This window comes from Dendropsophus ebraccatus, chromosome 7 (genome assembly GCF_027789765.1).
Source record: "Dendropsophus ebraccatus isolate aDenEbr1 chromosome 7, aDenEbr1.pat, whole genome shotgun sequence".
Taxonomy (NCBI): Eukaryota; Metazoa; Chordata; class Amphibia; order Anura; family Hylidae; genus Dendropsophus; species Dendropsophus ebraccatus.
In genome coordinates, this window is record NC_091460.1 from 82015809 (window position 1) to 82037305 (window position 21497).

Below are 21497 nucleotides of genomic sequence, written 5' to 3' on the forward strand. Positions count from 1 at the left end.
TAGTGTATAGTTGGGGGGGTCCTGTATTCCAGTAGTGCATAGTTGGGGGGGCTGTATACCTGTACTGTAAAGTTTGGGAAGTCCTGTATACCTGCAGTGTATAGTTGGTGAAGGTCCTGTATACCTGTACTGTATAGTTCGGGGGTTCTATATACCTGTAGTATATAGTTGGTGCTGTATACCTGTAATGTATAGTTGGTGGAGGTCTTGTTTATCTGTAGTTTATAGTTTGAGGGTCCTGGATACCTCTAGTGTATAGTTGGTGGAGGTCTTGTATACCTGTAGTATATAGTTCGGGGGGTCCTGAATACCTGTAGTGTATAGTTTGAGGGTCCTGTATACCTGTAGTATATAGTTGGTGGAGTTCCTGCATACCTGTAGTATATAGTTGGTGGAGTTCCTGTATACCTGTATTGTATAGTTTTGGGGTCCTGTATATTTGTAGTGTATAGTTTGGGGTCCTGTGTAGCTGTAGGATAGAGTTGGTGGGGGTGCTGTATACCTGTAGTACAGAGTTGGTGGGGGTGCTGTATACCTGTAGTGTATAGTTTTGGGTTCCTCTATACCTGTATTGTATAGTTTGTGGTCCTGTATACCTGTAGTATTTAGTTGGTGGAGGTCCTGAATACCTGAAGTATATAGTTGGTGGAGGTCCTGTATACTTGAAGTATATAGTTGGTGGAGGTCCTGTATACCTGTAGTGTATAGTTTTGGGGTCCTGTATACCTGTAGTGTAAAGTTTGGGGTCCTGTATACCTGTAGTATATAGTTTGTGGAGGTCTTGTGCACCTGTAGTGTATAGTTTTGGGGTCCTGTATACCTGTAGTGTCCTGTATACCTGCAGAGTTGTATTTACCATTAGGCACCCATGGTCTGGTGCCTAGGGTAGCACCTTGCAGAGGGGCAGTACCCTCCCGTTCAGACTTGCCAGAAAATCTGGTGTCTTTTCGAGGGGGGGTATGGCAGGATTGGTCAGGTCTGGTATTGCAGTGTTATCCAGTCACAGTGTGTCGGTATTGGTCAGGTCTGGTATGGCAGTGTTATCCAGTCACAGTATGGTAATATTTAGGGATGAGCGAACTTTTGAAAAGTTCGGTTCGATCCCCCGAACTTTCCTGAAGTTCGGGTTCTGAAGAACCGAAACGAAAACTAACCTTGCAATAACGGCTGAATAATTGCAGCTACAATAGTGGGAGTGTGATAGGGTATAGTTTCGTGTAGTTGAAGTTGCTATTACAATGAAAAAAGTGGAAAAAATCAAAGTGCAAAAATAGTAAAAAAAAAAAAAATAGCCGGCAAATCGGCAATAATGCCGAGCCGACTCCCCTAATGGTTAATATATTTAATTAATAGAACATATTTTCGTTGTAATAAAGTCACTTTCGTTGTTCAATAATTTAATTAAAACGATTCCATCATTGTGCAATTAAATATACTGTTAAAATAAATATATATATAAATAAATGTATATTTATATATATATTTATTTTTTTACAATATATTTAATTGCGCAAGTATGGATCCGTTTAAATTAAACTATTGAACAACGAAATTAATGTGTTTTATTAATTAAATATTAATTATTACAGGAAGCTCTTTTAAAGCCGTTAATTCATATACCCGGTAAAAAGAGCTCACTGTTATAATTAATACTTTACTTTAATTAAAACATCAAATGTTTCTTCTTATTATGCTATCACAATAGCATTATTAGAAGAAACATTTAGAATCATATGTGTGCTGAGCTGATCAGCTGATCGGCTCAGCGCACATATATTTAGCGGGTCCGCAGCACAGTGACTTCATTGTTCTGCGGACCAGCAAAGAGGACACATGGGGGTGAGTATACAGCTCTCCCCACCCCCTCCCCAGCACTGCAACCCTCCCAGCAAGGAAGGGGGTCACTTACCCCCGTACTTGTTGGGATGGGTGCAGTCTGACATCAGTCTGGCCCCCAAGGGGTTAAGGAGGATGCAATGTATCCTCCCTTAACCCCTTGGGGGCCAGACTGTAAGCAGCGATCTGTAAAGATGCTGCATACTGTAAGGTGCACAACACCGCTCACAATGATGGGTGTTGTGCTCCTGTTTGGGAAGAGTCGGGTGCCAGTGGTCCCGGAGCATCAAAATCGGCGCTCCTGGACTGGGGCGGCAGCAGGCTGAAAAGATTTAGGCTGAGGAGGGCCTTAACCAATGGCTCTTCCCACCCTGGTGTTACCAGGCTGCTGTCGCTTGGTTTTTAACCCGGCTGGTTATGAAAATAGGGGGAACCCTATGCGTTTTTTTTTTTTTAAATGAATAAATAATTTAAGAAAACAACGCATAGGGTTCCCCCTATTTTCATAACCAGCCGGGTTAAAAACCAAGCAACAGCAGCCGGGTAACACCAGGGTGGGAAGAGCCATTGGTTTAGGCCCTCCCCAGCCTAAATATTACCAGCCTGCTGCCGCCCCAGTCCAGGAGCGCCAATTTTGACGCTCCGGGACCACTGGCACCCGGCTCTTTCCAGTACCCCTGGTGGCATTGGGTACTGGGGTAATAATGGGGGATTAGTTTTAGCCATTTTATACCGGCTAACACTAGGCCCCGACTTAGTAATGGATTCCGTCTATTAGACGGCTTCCACTACTAAGTCTATAAAGTAAAGAAATAAAGACACAAGTGAAATTTTTTTTTATTCAAATAAAAACACCCCCACACCCCTCATTGACCATTTTATTTAAAAAAAAAAAATCCAAACAACCGCTGGTCATCGACGTAATCCGACGTAATCCACAGGATACCGATATCTGAAAAACAAAAAGGGAGAAACACACAAAAAACACACAAACAGGAGCACAACACCCATCATTGTGAGCGGTGTTGTGCTCTTTACAGTATGCAGCATCTTTACAGATCGCTGCTTACAGTCTGGCCCCCAAGGGGTTAAGGGAGAATGTATTGCATCCCCCTTAACCCCTTGGGGGCCAGACTGATGTCAGACTGCACCCATCCCAGCAAGGACGGGGGTAAGTTACCCCCCTTCCTTGCTGGGAGGGGTGCAGTGCAGGGGAGGGGGTGGGGAGAGCTGTACACTCACCCCCATGTGTCCTCTTCGCTGGTCCGCAGCACAATGAAGTCACTGTGCTGCGGACCCGCTAATTATATGTGCACTGAGCCGATCAGCTGATCAGCTCAGTGCACATATGATTCAAAATGTTTCTTCTAATAATGCTATTGTGATAGCATAATTAGAAGAAACATTTGATGTTTTAATTAAAGTAAAGTATTAATTATTAAAGTGGGCTCTTTTTACCGGCTATATGAATTAACGACTTTAAAAGAGCTTCCTGTAATAATTAATATTTAATTAATAAAACACATTTTCGTTGTAATAAAATTAATTTAGTTGTTCAATAATTTAATTTAAACGAATCCATACTTGTGCAATTAAATATACTGTAAAAAAAAATAAAAAATTTAATTGCACTATGATGGAATTGTTTTAATTAAATTATTGAACAACGAAAGTGACTTTATTACAACGAAAATATGTTCTATTAATTAAATATATTAACCATTAGGGGAGTCGGCATTATTGCAGAGGATCGCTAACCCCGTAATGCCGATTCCTCTTATACTGTTTCTCTGCTTTCCCAGATACATTCCAGAGGTGTTTGCATCACTTTTTTAAGATGTCTTTGATTCTATTTGTTATTGTTATTTTAACCAGATTCGTTACGAACTTTCTCAAAGTTCGGTTCGGTGACGAACCAAACTTTTTGCAAAGTTCGTAACGAATCTGGTTTGTTACAGTTCGGTTCGCTCATCCCTAGTGGTATTGGTCAGGTCTGATATGGCGGTGTTATCCAGTCACAGTGTGGCGGTATTGGTCAGGTCTGGTGTAGCAGTGTTATCCAGTCACAGTATTGTGGTATTGGTCAGGTCTGGTGTGGCGTGTTATCCAGTTACAGTATGGCTGTATTGGTCAGGTCTAGTTTGGCGGTGTTATCCAGTCACAGTATGGCAGTATTGGTCAGGTCTGGTGTGGTGATGTTTTCCAGTCACAGTGTGGCGGTATTGGTCAGGTCTGGTATAGTGGTGTTATCCAGTCACAGTATGGCGGTATTCGTCAGGTGTGGTATGGCAGTGTTATCCAGTCACAGTATGGTGGTATTGGTCAGGTCTGGTATGGCAGTGTTATCCAATCACAGTGTTGCGGTATTGGTCAGGTCTGGTGTGGCTGTGCTATCCAGTCACAGTTTGGTGGTATTGGTGAGGTCTGGTATGGCGGTGTTATGCAGTCACAGTGTGGCGGTATTGGTCAGGTCTGGTATGGCAGTGTTATCCAGTCACAGTATGGCGGTATTGGTCAGGTCTGGTATGGCGGCATTGGTCAGGTCTGGCGGTGTTAAATGTGACATCTGGAGCTATTACCTACCAATCTATCATGTTGCTAATTAGTGAGTGAAGATGGGGCGTCCTCAGGTTTAGTGCTTAGGGCAGCAGCAGCTGGTAAAACTGTCCTGTATACATGTACTGTATAGATGGAGTAAGGGGTCTACCAGTTATTTCTGTGGATGTTGTGAGGCAGCTGCCCTAGCAACCACAGCTCCCTGTGAAAATGAAAGTAGTAATTCTATTGGTTGCTAACGCTCCCAACTGCCAATTCCTCTGGGCAGCTGCAGCTAATTATCACCTGTGTGTCCAGTGTGGAGATTTTCCCAGTCATTTCTTTGGGGCGCCGCTCTTCCCCATTCCTCTCCCCTCCTGTACATCTGGCAGGGACTGGACCTTCGCTTTAACCTTCCCGGGCACCCAATGTATCTGTGGGCCAAATTTGGGGTCAAATGGTTCAGGCGTTTAGAAGTCTATACGGGACAGACAGACAGACAGACTTTCATTTTTATGATATAGATGATCTGTCAGTATTACACTGACTGATCATTCAAATGATCAGGTCCTGGGGCCGGATCATTAGAAATCATAGCAGGCCAGACGCTCTGAGAAACGTCTGGGTTGCTATGGTTACCCTCCCGGAGTCGCGCGGCTCCGGGGGGGGGGGGCGGTTGGGGAGTTGGAGCACGGGGAGGGAGAAGGCGCCCAGAGAGGGAGAACGGAAGGGGGGGGGGTTCGCTGGGAGAGGGAGCACAGGGAAAGGGGGCGTCTGCAGAGGGAGAGGGAGCCGTCTTGGGATTGGTAGCATGGGGAAGGGGGGGGCTGCAGAGGGAGAGAGATGGCTGAGAAGGGGGAGCACGGGGAGGAGGGGGCGCGGGGTCGGTTCCAGCAGGGATCGGATGCCTGAGAGGAGCACAGCAGCGGCACATGCTGCTTCCTCCCAGGCACCAGATCGGCGAGAGGCATCAGATTTCCCCATAGACGCTGTGGTCACACCGACCGCGGCGTCTATGGGGTTAACTGGGGGAGCGCGGCTCCTCACTGGGCAGTGGCAGCAGGAGGAGGCTTTGTCACACAGCCTCCTTCTTCTGCCCGATCTCAGCCAGGGACAGTGGAGGGAGGCAGGGAATTCATGACGTCCAGTGCAGTCATGATGGGTTCTGGCACTGCTTTTCATGACGTCCCTGGACGTCATATTGGGGAAAGGGGTTAAGGGAAATGGAATAATCTGACAAAAAAAAGTCCTGGCAAAATGTCTTTTTAACTATATTACATAAAGAAAGTTATACAAATCTCTAATATACACTAATTTTGGGAAATGCACATATAGTGCTATTTTCCTCAGTTTAGTAAATCAGGCAGGCTCACTTCCTCAAAAATAAAAAATTGACGTCACGTCTCAAGTTTATGCACCAGCAGGGGGCGCATGTAAAAGTATAGAAACAGAATAGACGTCTATTCTCCCTCCCTCCCTGTGCTGGTAATGTTTCCCCTCGTTTCTGCCCGGTCCAATTACACTTTCTGCAGCGGGGTAAGCGCTCCTTATCTGATGCTCACCCCAACTAGCCACCCCCTTTGAGTCCGGTCCTGGCGGGGTGAGTGCTCCTGCTCCTACCCCCAACTTACCGTCCCTTATCTGATCCCTCCGCCCGGTCCCACACACGAGCGCTCACCTGTCGCCCTGTCCTGGCGGGGTGAGCGCTTGTACACCTCCTCCCAATCTGCCCCCTTCATCAGCGCCCAGGTCCAGTACACGAGCCCTCACCCACCGCGCTGTCCCGGCAGGGTGAGCGCTCATACACTTCCTCCAAATCTGCCCCCTTCATTAGCGCCCAGGTACCGCACACGAGCACTCGCCCGCCACCCGGTCCCGTCAGGGTGAGCGCTCATACACCTGCTCCCAAGCAGCTGCACCTCCTTCCAAGCAGCTTGCTTTATCGTGCACGGATGGCGGGGTGACAGTCTCAGCGCTCACCCCACCGTCCGTGTTATCTGTACCTCAGGTCAATATGATCACAACGATACCCAGTTTATATTACTTTTAGTTTACTTTATTAGTTTTAAAAGTTTTCAACGGTAAAATAAAAAATAGGAATAAAAATAATAAGCTTACAATTGCACTATTCTAATTTTTTAACATTATCTGTAGTTTTCAGTGATCAGCTTATTATTTATACAAAATAATGCAGTACATATTGTACATCACTGATACATTAGATTGGTGCTTTATTGGTACAGCCTAGTCATGGCAGCCATGGAGGCCTAGCAGAGACTCTGATATGACAGGACAATGACTATGACTCTTTTTTTTCGTGACATATTCCTCTTTATGTTTGTGGTATACTTTGGTTGATAAACTCAGTAGTTTTTTGTAAAAATCACAACATTTGCGCAAAAATTAGAAAAATTTACAATCCTTTATATTCAAAATTCTCTTTTTCTGAGAAAGATAGTCATGCCACATGAACTAATTATTACTGCAACATCTACAACATGTCTGCTTTATAGTGACGTCATTTGGTGAACGTCCTTTTATTTTTTAGGATGTTAGAGGGCTTAAAAATTCTGCAGCGATTTTTCAAATTTTCAGGAAAATTTTAAATTCAGACTTTTTTAGAGACCAGTTCAGTTCTGAAGTGGATTTGTGGGGCCTGTATGTTAGTTACCCCCATAAAACCCTCCACTGTAAAAACTGCACCCCTCAAAGTACTCAAAGTTTATTTACCCTTTAGATGTTTTGCAGAAATTCAAGCAAGTTAGAGGGGAAATTTTTAATTTTCATTTTTTTGGCAGATATTACATTTTAATATTTTTTTTTTTCCTCTAACACAGCAAATACTAACTGCGAAATACCACTCACTATTTATTCCCCTTATTCCATTGTTTCTATAAATCCCCCCTATGTGGCCGCAGTGCGTCACTTGATTGAACCACAGTCCACAGAAATGACAGAGAACTGGTGAATTTTGGGGCCTGTTTTTATTTCAGTTTTTTTCTAGCCATTATACCATGTCACAGAGGGCTTGCGGTGCCAAAATATTTGTGTAAAACAAGTTGATGTTTCCATCGGTACCATTCGGAGGGACATGTGACACCCTGATCATTTTTTATTTAATTTTTTATGAGGTGGTATGAATAAAAAGCACAATTTAGCAGCAGTTTTTCACCATTTTTTTGTACGCCTTTTTATGACATGTTATCTTTATTCGTCAGGTCGGTACGATTGCAGTGATATCCATCTTATATAGCTTTTGTTATAGTTCATGGCATTTATACTATATATACTGTTTGTGTCTTGCATTTTGTAAGAGCAGTAATATTTTAATTTTTTCACTAATGGAGTTATGTGAGGGCTTTTTTTTTGCAGCATAAGCTGGTGTTCTTAGTGGTACACCTTTTGGGTACATGTGACATTCTGATAGCTTTTTTCTATATTTTTTAGGGGGCGGGATTAACAAAAAATTGTCATTTTGGTTAGTTTTTTTATTTATTTTTTGAATGGCGTTAATTGGGTGGTATAATTAATGTAATGGGTTAATAGATGGGGTCATTACGGACGCAACAATACCAAACATGTGTATCTTATTTATAGGGGATCATTTATAAGGGGGGATGGGGAATGTGTATATTTATTTTAATTATTTTAATTTTATTTATTTATGTATTTATTTAATTAATTTATTTGCTTTAATTATTTATTTATGTATTGTGTGTGTGTAGTTGTGTCTTCACTTTTGCAGGTACATATATAATGCATTACGGCACATAAGCTGACAGGGGGGAGCACGGAGGGAGCTGACAGGGGGAGCACGGAGGGAGCTGGATCGGGGCGGGGGGGAGCTGACAGGGGGGAGCACGGAGGGAGCTGGATCGGGGCGGGGGAGCTGACAGGAGGGAGCACGGAGGGAGCTGGATTGGGGCAGGGGGGAGCTGACAGGGGGGAGCACGGAGGGAGCTGACGGGGGAGCACGGAGGGAGCTGACAGGAAGGAGCACGGAGGGAGCTGGATTGAGGCGGGGGGGAGCTGACAGGGGGGAGCACGGAGGGAGCTGACAGGGGGGAGCATGAAGGGAGCTGACAGGGGGGAGCACGGAGGGAGCTGGATTGGGGTGGGGGAAGCTGACAGGGGGGAGCACGGAGGGAGCTGACAGGGGGGGAGCACGGAGGGAGCTGACACAGAGGGAGCACAGAGGGAGCTGGATCGGGGCGGGGGGGAGCTAACACAGGGGGAGCACAGAGGGAGCTGACGGAGGGAGCACGGAGGGAGCTTACACAGGAGGAGCACGGAGGGAGTTGCATAGGGGCGGGGGGAGCTGACACAGGGGGAGCACGGAGGGAGCTTACACAGGAGGAGCACAAAGGGAGCTGGATCGGGCGGGGGGAGCTGACACAGGGGCAGCATGGAGGGAGCTGGATCGGGGCGGGGGGGAGCTGACACAGGGGGTGCCCGGAGGGAGCTGGATAGGTGCGGGGGAGCTGAATCGGGGCAAGGTGAGCCCGGACACTACATCAGGAAGGAAGGGGGGCCTGGGGGGAGCATTACAGCAGTGGCGGCAGGAGGAGGCAACGTGTCGCAGCCTCCTCCTGCCGCCCGATCATCAGGACACATCAAATCTTCCCATCGTTGCGACCGCAGCGTTTATGGGGTTAAATACCTGGGGGAGCATGGCTCCCCTCCAGGCAGTGGCAGAGGGAGGAGGCAGTGTGACACAGCCTCCTCCTGCTTCCCGATCTCAGATAGGGACAGTGGGGGGAGGCAGGGAAACCATGACGTCCAGGGACGTCATGATGTGTTCTGGCACTGCTTTTCATGATGTCCCTGGACGTCATATTGGGGGAAGGGGTTAAGGAAAAAATACAATTTTGCAAATTTTGGGGGGGTTACATGTTTACATAATGCACTTTACAGTAAAACTGATATGATATCTTTATTTTATAGGTCAGTCTGAATACAGCGATACGCATGTTTATACAGCTTTTCTAATATTTAACTATTTTTATTAAGTCAATCAATTTTATTTATTTTTTTAATAAAATGTAATAAAATAATTAATCCTAACTTTTTTACCACTTTTTTTTTAGCCGTTCACTGGGCGGGAACAATATTAGTTTATTTTAATAGATCAGAAAATTATACACGCTATGGTATATAATATGTTTATTTATTTATTTTTATGTGTTTTATTTATAAAATGAGAAAGGGGGTGATTTAAACTTTTATTGGGGGAGGGGCTATGGTGTCTTTTTTTAAACTGTTAATTTATTTTTCTTTACACTTTTTATGTCCCCTTAGGGGACTTTAAGATTTTTACATTACATTTCTAACACTTATCACTGCTATGTCATAGCATAGCATTGATCAGTGTTGTCTGCGATAATTGCATTTAGCTTGCTGTTGGCAGACTCTATACATGGATCGCCTCTGTCAGTCAGATAGAACCATCGGAACCCCTGCAGTCACACTGCGGGGATCCCGATGGGATAATGACAGGATCACAGCTCCTGTCACTGTTGTGAGTGCCTCGATCACGGCACTGCATGCGTTAATGGCGGGCTTCTGTACAATCACATTGGCCCATCATTAACAGTACGGACCTGCCTGCTAATAGCAGCTGGTCCCCACGTGCTATGAAGTGCTATGAACTTCATAGCACTGCCGGACCCACTGGCGTACTGACATGTCAATGGTCCTTAAGGGGTTAATTAACTAAAATAATCATTAACAGAGAACACTCAGTGCTGGCTATTAGCTTCGGCCGCTGGCTGCTTAGAGCAGTGAGAGCCACCGGGCATAAAGAGTACTTGACTCTCAAACCCTCCCTATACCTCCTCAGACACTCCTTCTATACACGACAGGAATAGGTTAATACTACATCTGAAGAAGCATGTTTCCATATAAAATAAGAGCAAAACAAAAGTACAGTGGAGTAGCAAAGATCTCTATGGGTGTCATTTTAGATATTCATGCACCTGGAGGTTGTAAAGAGTAATGACACGATCCAGCTCATGTGCAATGTTTACACAGGTGATGAATAGGAAAAATCCTGCCTGGGGCATTCCTAATGATGAAGAGGGCGGGGAGGAGGGATGGAGAGGTGGTGCAAGCCTAGGGCATAACACTTTAGGCCACGCCAATTTGACACAAGGCTGCAAGTTTAAAAAGGTTTTTTTAGGACTATAAGTGCATCACCTACCAGTTGGACCCCAGGAGAGATCTTGGATTAAAAGCAGCTGTCCAATCGTACAAGTGGTTTGGGGGGTCAGATTGTGAGTACAGAGTCTCTTTAAGGTATTAGGGTACAAATGGTATCCATTTGTTGTAAAGCTGTCCATGTACAAGCAAATGTTAATTCTCAGTGTCAAAGTTATTGTCAATGTAATTATATGTGTGGATAGAAATTGCAGTAAATTCTGGCTTTGCGGCTCCAGCATCCCAGGCAGCCAAATCACTTCCTGTTAAACAACCTATTTGAGGCTTTTGGCAGTCACCTTCTCTCTGTATTCCTCATAATGCTTAATAATGAACCTCTTGATTTTTAGAAGATCATTTACAAATGGAGTCTGTTTCTGGCTCTAAACCACAATATCAGCATGTCTCTAGCAAGCTTTAAAAATTCACAAAGCTAAATTATCAAAATAGCTCTGGAAGAGATTACTTCATATAATGGAACATGAAATAACAAACAGAGCCTTACTTACTATACGAAATATTTTTTTCATAACACAAAGGTCAACATAGAAAAATAGATAGAAGACTTTTGTCCTGTCAATTTGCACTTATGTTTCATAATTTCTATATTTACCCTTTTCAAGATTATGCAACAAAGCACACAAACGTTAATTGCTGGTTGTTCTCAGTGTCTTTTATGCTCTTTAACTTTATCTTACTAGCAATGTTGTTGTCATGACCTTCTCTGCTTTTAACATAAGTTAGATTTGATTTGATTTTCTCTAAATGCCACATTTGAAAATTGGCTTAATATATCTTAAACTGCCATGACTGAAAATTGCTTGATTCAGTTCCAAATTAAAGTGCTAAAAATTGAAGCTCTGGTAATTTTAAATTGCTCTATCCTGAACACAGCAATTAAAAATAATTGCAACATTTCTAATGTTTTTCAAACTGCTTCAGCCTGAAAATGAAAAGGTTCTGGCCTGTTGCAACAGAAATGCTTCCAATTATTATAGTGGGACTAATTTATATAAATGCTCTAATCTAGAACAGATCAGGTTTCTGATGTTTGCAGAACATAGAAATGTGAGGTTATTGGAGTGTATCACAAGGAAAAGAAATATGTTGGACTTGTTTAAACTACTCTAAAACAATCAAAGCATTTTTTTTTTTTTTTTTTTTTAAATGATATATTTCTAAATAATAAACCTGAAAATATGTTTCTATTAAAACAGGTGGCTTACAACATTGGAAATTCCTTGATGTTACTAATGTCTTTCTTGCAAATAAACAAAGTGTTATTTGGCCATCAGATTTGCTAACATAAGGCTGCTTACACAGACAGCAGTTTTGGAAAGATGCCTCTCCAGTTGATGCAGTTAATGCAAAACTCTTTTTGAAAAACTAAATTCCCTGTACAAAAAAAGTACCATAAGTCAGAAATGTCTGCAAACAATATAGCAGTGTTTGTATTAGGTTTTATATTTCACTACATATTTTCTGCTAACCTATAGCCTTATCATATTTGGACAAAAAATGTATGTAACATCTTTTCTCGAAAAATAAAACCTAGCTTCATTTTGCAGGCTTCTTAGAGCAGGCTTAACGTGGCAGACGTTAATGAGTCTGGAGACTTTGTGGAAAACGTTCTGGCTAGGTTCACACTCTGTATGTGTGCGGCTGTAATTTTTATGGGGCTGTAAATGAGCGGGTGAAATTGCGGCCGTGGGAAAAAATAGACATGCGGCTCAAAACATACGGTCATTTACTTGGAATTCTGGTTCAACTAAAAATAACTAATAAAATCTTAAGAAAGTGATGCAAACACCTGGATGCATCTGGGAAAGCAGGGAAACAGTTTACATGAATCGCTATTACCGGGGTTTGCGATCCTCTGCAGTATGCCGAATGCCGATGTCTCTCATGGTTAATATATTGAATTAATAAAACACATTTTCGTTGTAATAATGTTTTTTTTTTAAATAAATAAATAATTTAAAAAAAACGCATAGGGTCCCCCCTATTTTTATAACCAGCCGTGTTAAAAACCAAGCGACAGCAGCCTGGTAACACCAGGGTGGGAAGAGCCATTGGTTTAGGCCCTCCCCAGCCTAAATCTTACCAGCCTGCTGCCGCCCGGTCCAAAAGCGCCAATTTTGACGCTCCGGGACCACTGGCACCCGGCTCTTCCCAGTACCCCTGGTGGCATTGGGTACTGGGGTAATAATGGGGGGTTAGTGTTAGCCATTTTATACCGGCTAACACTAGGCCCCAACTTAGTAATGGATTCCGTCTATTAGACGGCTTCCACTACTAAGTCTATAAAGTAAAGAAATAAAGACAAGACACAAGTTAAAAAAATTTTTTATTCAAATAAAAACACCCCCACACCCCTCATTGACCATTTTATTAACAAAAAACCCACAACTGCTGGTCATCGACGCAGTCCACGGAATCCAACGTAATCCCCAGGATACCGATATCTGAAAAACAAAAAGGGAGAAACACACAAAAAACACACAAACAGGAGCACAACACCCATCATTGTGAGCGGTGTTGTGCTCCTTACAGTATGCAGCATCTTTACAGATCGCTGCTTACAGTCTGGCCCCCAATGGGTCAAGGGAGGATGTATTGCATCCCCCTTAACCCCTTGGGGGCCAGACTGATGTCAGACTGCACCCATCCCAGCAAGGAAGGGGTTAAGTGACCCCCCTTCCTTGCTGGGAGGGGTGCAGTGCTGGGGAGGGGGTGGGGAGAGCTCTATACTCACCCCGATGTGTCCTCTTCGCTGGTCCGCAGCACAATGAAGTGACTGTACTGCGGACCGGCTAATTATATGTGCGCTCAGCCGATCAGCCAATCAGCTGAACGCACATATAATTCTAAATGTTTCTTCTAATAATGCTATTGTCATAACATAATTAGAAGAAACATTTGATGTTTTCATTAAAGTAAAGTGATGATTAGTACAGAAAGCTCTATTGCCGGGAATATGAATTAACGGCTTATGGAGCTTCCTGTACTAATTAATATTTAATTAATAAAACACATTTTCGTGGAAATAAATTCAGTTTCGTTGTTCAATAATTTAATTCTAACGAATCCATCATTGTGCAATGAAATATACTGTCAAAAAATACATATATAGATAAATATACATTTATTTATATATCTATTTATTTTAACAGTATATTTAATTGCAAAATGATGGATTCGTTAGAAATAAATTATTGACCAACGAAAGTGTCTTTATTACAAAGAAAATGTGTTTTATTAATTTAATATATTAACTATTAGAGGCATCGGCATTCGGCATCATTGCCGGCTATTTTTGAAGTACTCCGTAAGGACCGCCTGTCAATCCACGGCCGCATATTCAGCCGCAAACAATGGTCTTGTTCATTTTTTACGGGTCCGTTTACGATCGGGCCCTAGATTCATAGATAGTGTGCACTGTGCAGCCGTATATCCTATACTTTCCAGCGTTCGCATGAACAATGGCAGATTATAATGTAGGCGGTTTGGGCGGCCGCCCGGGGCCCGAGCCTCCGGGGGGGCCCATGCCTTGCCGCCCACATTATAATGCCGCCCGGGAGGCCCCCTCGCCACTGCACTCTTGTGATCGCAAGCATTGTTTCGCTTGCGGTCACAAGAGTCTCCGGCTGATGCGCGGCTGCCGGGGGTGTCCCGTCCTCTCCCCGGCAGCGCGCGCATCTCAAAGCTCCTAGTGCCGCCCGGGGCCCTGACTTCCGGTACTGGGAGCGCACGTACTGGAAGTCAGGGCCCAGGCGGCACTAGGAGCTGTGTGATGCGCGCGCTGCCGGGGAGAGGACGGGACACCCCCGGCAGCCGCGCATCAGCCGGAGACTGCAGACGGAGAGAGGATCGACGGGGGAACGCAGGGTAGGTGAGTTATATTTTGTTATTTGTGTGTTATTTACTGACTGGGGGGGCTTCTATAAAGGGGAGAAGAGGGGGACCAGCTATAAGGGGGGGGGGAAGAGGGGGACCAGCTATAAGGGGGGGGGAAAGGGGGACCAGCTATAAGGGGGGGGAAGAGGGGGACCAGCTATAAGGGGGGGGGGAAGAGGGGGACCAGCTATAAGGGGGGAAAGGAGGACCAGCTATAAGGGGGGAGAGGGAAGAGGGGGAGAGGGAAGAGGGGGACCATCTATAAGGGGGGAAAGAGGGGGACCATCTATAAGGGGGGGAAGAGGGGGACCATCTATAAGGGGGGAAGAGGGGGACCATCTATAAGGGGGGAAGAGGGGGACCATCTATAAGGGGGGGAAGAGGGGGACCATCTATAAAGGGGAAAGAGGGGGACCATCTATAAAGGGGGAAAGAGGGGGACCATCTATAAAGGGGGAAAGAGGGGGACCATCTATAAAGGGGGAAAGAGGGGGACCATCTATAAGGGGGGGAAGAGGGGGACCATCTATAAAAGGGGAAAGAGGGGGACCATCTATAAAGGGGGAAAGAGGGGGACCATCTATAAAGGGGGAAAGAGGGGGACCATCTATAAAGGGAGAAAGAGGGGGACCATCTATAAAAGGGGAAAGAGGGGGACCATCTATAAGGGGGGGAAGAGGGGGACCATCTATAAGGGGGGAAAGAGGGGGACCATCTATAAAGGGGAAAAGAGGGGGACAATCTATAAGGGGGAAAGAGGGGGACCATCTATAGAGGGTGAAAGAGGGGGACCATCTATAAGGGGGGAAGAGGGGGACCATCTATAAAGGGGGGAAAGAGGGGGACCATGTATAGAGGGGGAAAGAGGGGGACCATCTATATGGGGGGAAAGAGGGGGACAATCTATAGAGGGGGAAAGAGGGGGACCATCTATAAGGGAGGGGGACCAGCTATAAGGGGGGAAAGAGGGGGACCATCTATAAGGGGGGAAAGAGGGGGACCATCTATAAGGGGGAAAGAGGGGGACCATCTATAAGGGACCAGCTATAAGGGGGGAAAGGAGGACCAGCTATAAGGGGGGAGAGGGAAGAGGGGGACCATCTATAAGGGGGGAAAGAGGGGGACCATCTATAAGGGGGAAAGAGGGGGACCAGCTATAAGGGGGGGAATAGGGGGACCATCTATAAGGGGGGAAAGAGGGGGACCATCTATAAGGGGGGAAAGAGGGGGACCATCTATAAGGGGGGAAAGAGGGGGACCATCTATAAGGGGGAAAGAGGGGGACCAGCTATAAGGGGGGAAAGGAGGACCAGCTATAAGGGGGGAGAGGGAAGAGGGGGACCATCTATAAGGGGGGAAAGAGGGGGACCATCTATAAGGGGGAAAGAGGGGGACCATCTATAAGGGGGAAAGAGGGGGACCATCTATAGGGGGGGAAAGAGGGAGACCATTTATAAGGGGGAAAGAGGGGGACCATCTATAAGGGGGAAAGAGGGGGACCATCTATAGGGGGGGAAAGAGGGAGACCATCTATAAAGGGGGACTATCTCCTATAGGATTAGCACCCTCCTCTCCTGACATCCTCTGTGCTGCTGGGACCTCCCCTATAGATCAGCACCCTCCTCTCCTGACATCCTCTGTGCTGCTGGGACCTCTCCTATAAGATCAGCACCCTCTTCTCCTGACATCCTCTGTGCTGCTTGGACCTCTCCTATAAGATCAGCATGCTCCTCTCCTGACATCCTCCGTGCTGCTGTGACCTTGGGGGGGGGGGCAACATCAGGGGACCAGGTGAGGTGGCGATATGTTTATTGGGGGCAGTGGAGGTGGGGTGGGCAATGCTTACTGGGGGTAGCAGCAAGGGACCAAACATTATGTTTATTGGGGCCAGCAGGGAGGGGAGGCAGGCAGGCAGTGTTTATTGGGGACAGTGGGGGGGGGGAGGCGCAGTAGCAGATTATAATGTGGGCGAATTGACGGGGGGGGGGGGCCCAGGTTGGGTGGACAGCCCGGGGCCCAGGGTACATTTAATCCGCCACTGCGCATGAACCACCAAAAATACCGCCGCACAATTACAGCCGCAAATACAGCCGCACACTTACATAGTCTGAACCTGGCCTCTGCCTGCAACATCCTCCAGCATTAATGGTTTGGCAGTGGATCAGTAATGGTGTGGAGAGGCTGTTTTTCTGGAGGGCCACATAGCCGTCTATGTGCTCACCAGAGGTAGCCTGACTTCCATTTGGTACAGGCATGAGATACTCAGGTGCATTGTAAGATTATATGTAGCTTCAGTGAGCCCTGGGTTCCTTCTGATGCAGGACAATGCTAGACCTCACGTGGCTGGAGTGTGTCAGCAGTTTCTGCATGATGAAAGCATTGATGCTATGGACTGGCCTGCCTGTTCCCTAGATCTGAATCCAATCAAGCACATCTGGGACAACATGTCTCGTTCCATCCACTAATACCACGCTGCACCACAGACTCTCCAGGAGTTGACTGACGCTTTAATCAAGGTCTGAATGGAGATCCCTCAGGAGAACACAACCTCATCAGGAGCATGCCCAGGAGTTGTAGGGAGGTCAAACAGGCACGTGGAGATTAGAGATGAGCGAACCTCTCGGATTTCTGGTTCGTACGAACCAGAAATCTCGGCATTTGACTACCGCTGTCTGCCAGCTCCGTGCAGCGGGTGGATACAGCCTACGGAACGCCTGGAAAACTGGAAAACTGGAAAACTCAGATGTCAAGATTTCTGATTCCTATGAACTAGAAATGCGGCAGGTTCGCTCATCTCTAGCGGAGATACACAAATGAGCCTCCTTGACTGAGGCATTTCCACTGAAGCTGGATTAGCCTGTAATTTGATTTTCTACTTCAATTTTGAGTGTCATTCCAAATCCAGACCTTCCATATTCATTTTAATTTATATTGATTATTTTTGCAACTGGAATATTTAATTTATTGAGATTCTTTAGTGTTTCCATTATTTTTTTTGAGCAGTGTATAATTAAGTAAACATTAGAGATGAGCAAATAGTATACGATCGAATAGCTATTCGATCGAATACTGCACAATTATTTAGCTGTTTTAATAAAGTTTACTGCTCCCTGGGAAAGTAGAGAAGCAGTATTACAGAGCACGGTATTACTGGGGTTAGCGATCCCCGGCAATAATGCCGATCCCTGTAATAGTTAATATTTAATTAATAAAACAAAGTTTCGTTTAAAAAAAGTTATTTTCGTTGTTCAATAGCTTAATTAAAACGAATCCATGCTTTTGCAATTAAATATACTGTTAATAAAAAAATAAATATATAAATAAATGTATATATATATATATATATATATATATATTTATTTGTATACAGTATATTTAATTGCAAAAGTATGTATTCGTTTTAATTAAGCTATTGAACAACGAAAATAACTTTATTAGAACGAAAATGTGTTTTATTAATTAAATATTTACTACTTCAAGAAGCTCTATTATTGCTGACAATACCTATTGCCGGTAATACAGCTAAATGTAATAATTAATACTTTAACTCCTTAGTGACCGCCATGCTGCCTTTTCACGGCGGTCACTAATGGGCTTTATTCCGATGCGTATGCCTTTTAACGGCGTACGCATCGGAATGAACTGCCGCCCGGCAGCGGCAGCAGTGCGGGAAATCACCTGTCAGTGTGACAGCTGACCCCCTCCTGTAACTGTCCGGAGCGGAGGATTCTCCACTCCTGGCAGTTTAACCCGTTAAATGCCGCTGTCAAAGCATGACAGCGTCATCTAACGGGTTCCAGTCGGCGCCGCGGGTATACTGACCTGATCAGAAGTCCAGTCCCCCGACGGTCTCCATGGTGATCCCGGGGTCCTAATTAGGGACGACACGACACATTCTGTAAAAAAAAAAAAAAAAACAGTACCAGAATAGCTGTATTTTATCAATCCACTTTAGAAAATACGTCATAGAAGAGATCAAAAAGTCATATACATATAAAACTTGGTATCAATAGAAACTACAGATCTTCCCGCAAAAAATAAGCCCAAAACCAGCTCTGTCACGCAAAAGATAAGAACGCTATGGATCTTGCAATGTGGCGACAGTTTTTGTGGGTTTTGGCTAGGAAGATAGTTCCTATTGCGCCAAAGCGGTAATAGTTAAAAAAAAACTACATAAATGTGGTATCGCCGTAACCGTAGTGACCCAGAGAATACATGTATTATGTTATTAGTGACCGCCGATACGGATTTTTACGGCGATCACTAATGGGCTCTATTCTGTTGCCATCAGCTCTTTATGACGATGGTGCAGAATAAAGCAGCGGCGCCGGTAATGCCCGTAGCCCCCTCCTCTCAGCTACCGGAGGTAGCTGAGGGGTTGGGGCAGAGTGTGGCGTAAGTCCCGGCAAGTCCCCTCACCGGCGATCAACGTTATTATCAGTATAACGGCGGCCACCGGTAACGGACATTGCCAGCGCAGCTGAACGCTTTCATCTCTTCTCACCGTGAATCCACAGTGAGAGGAGATGAGAACATGTCCCCCCCCTGTCCCCAGAATTAACCCTAGTGACCTGGTCACTGACCCTTCCCTCCCAGGGCAGCCATCTGATCCAAGATGGCCATCACTGGCGGAAAGCATGGGGCAATAATCGGTAACCACCCGGTGTGGTCCCAGTACAAGTGATCAGCGTTATATACTATATACCACTAATCGCTTGTTCCAAATGGTGCCGGCACTTTTTTACGCCTGTCACCAAAGTCATGTGCCCTGGATTACCCGTAAACACCCTGGATTACTTGTAACCACCCCAGATTACCTGTAACCACCCTAGATTGCCCGTCACCACCCCAGATTGCCCGTCACCACCCCAAATTGCCTGTAACTACCCTAGATTGCCTGTAAAAATTAAGACAGTAAAAAGACAGTAAAAATGAAAAAATAGAATTTTTCCAAAAACACCACAGTATGCCATCTGACATGTCCATCCTGCCCACTCAACCAGACACTTAGCTATATTCCCCTGCCCATGCCCGTTACCCCCCCCATAAAGGGAGGCGCCAGGCACCCGCAAGGGGAACACGCTTCCACACCATACCATTGCTGGTCCTTGACAGTATCACCTGCAAAGTACCTCAGAATATATTTCCCCCCAGACATGCGTCCAACCATGATTTATGATCAGCACGAGTGTCCAGAAACCTCTCATTAATAAACTTTACAACTTGCAGGGGACACGCCCAATCCGGATCTAACCAAGGTCAAAAAAAAAAAAAAAACATACATCCACTCCAGCAAATAACAGACAAGAACCATTCCCAATTCCCAACACACATCTCTAGCTAAGAGCAGGCCCAGGGGGAGGGACCCCAGACCAGGAGAGCAGAGGGGGGGGAACCCCCGCGCCCAGCCCCTCCACGACTATACCCATGCACAAAATCTTACACCTCTAGGGTTGCAGGGATGCCCCACAGCTAACAATCCACAAAAAAGAAGAAAACAAAAGCAGCAACCATAAAATGTTCCTCTAATTAGAATTACCTCCCTCCCCTCCGTCCCACCTCATAGTCCAGAAGGTAACAAGAGTATAGCAGGGGAAAACCTACACTTTTAAAAAAAAATAAATAATTTTAAAAAAACTAGTAGGGTTCCCCCTATTTTCATAACCAGCCGGGTAAAAACCAAGCAACAGCAGCCTAGTAACACCAGGGTGGGAAGGGCCATTGCTTTAGGCCCTCCCCAGCCTAAATATTACCAGCCTGCTGCCGCCAAGTCCAGGAGCGCCAATTTTGACGCTCCGGGACCACTGGCACCCGTCTCTTCCCAGTACCGCTGGTGGCATTGGGTACTGGGGTAATAATGGGGGGGGGTTAGTGTTAGCCATTTTATACAGTCTAACACTAAGCCCTGACTTAGTAATGGATTCTGTCTTTTAGACGGCACCCAAGAGGTTAAAAGAGAATGCATTGTAATTAGGGATGAGCGAACCGAACCGTAACGAACCAGATTCGTTACGAACTTTGCAAAATGTTTGGTTTGTCACCGAACCGAACTTTGAGAAAGTTCGTAACTAATCTGGTTAAAATAACAATAACATATAAAATCACAGACATCCAAGACATCTTTAGAAAGTGATGCACACACCTCTGGAATGCATCTGGGAAAGCAGGGAAGCAGTATTACAGGGTACGGTATTACGGGGTTAGCGATCCCCGGCAATAATACCGCATCAAGTAATGGTTAATATTTAATTAATAAAACTAATTTTCGTTCTAAAAAAAGCTATTTTCCTTGTTCAATAGCTTAATTAAAACAAATCAAGTGTTTTGCAATTAAATATACTGTTAGTAAAAAATAAATATATAAATAAATGTGTAAAATAAATAGGCTCTGTAGAAGTCGGTGGAATAGTGTGAATGTAGTTCTGATATAGTCAGACACATAATGTGGAATACAATTGATTATTTAATATATAGCTTAATTCCAGAAAAATAAAAACACAATTAAAAAAATATAAACAATAAAATAATGTCTAAAATTGCTAATTTGATATATTGCAAATATTTGTCGCAAATAGAACTCACTTACATACAGTATAGGTTCATATAGTGAAACCATTTATATATATATATATATATATATATATATATATATATGCAATATACATCTCACATTGGAGTTATCGCATATCCTAGGAGGAGAGAGACATTGGGAGACGCGCTACAGAACGGAGGAGGGGGGGGGACTTCAGCTGCAATCAGGACTACAGGAGTGGTGAGAAGTGCCAGTGGGAACACGTATGACTGTACCTCCCCTAGTGTAACCAGCAAGTGATTCCTGCACTACTTTTTAACAAGACTTGCTGTGAGTTGCAGTCCGCCACAAGCAGAACAGACTGCTGCAACAGTATCGTCTAGAGGACAGTGCTGTATACTTAATTGCACCTTATACGGACTTTTCACAGGGAAGAGAATTGAGTGGTGAACAGCTATCAGTGTGAACTGAGTTGGCAAGATCGAAATGGGACTGTTTTGTA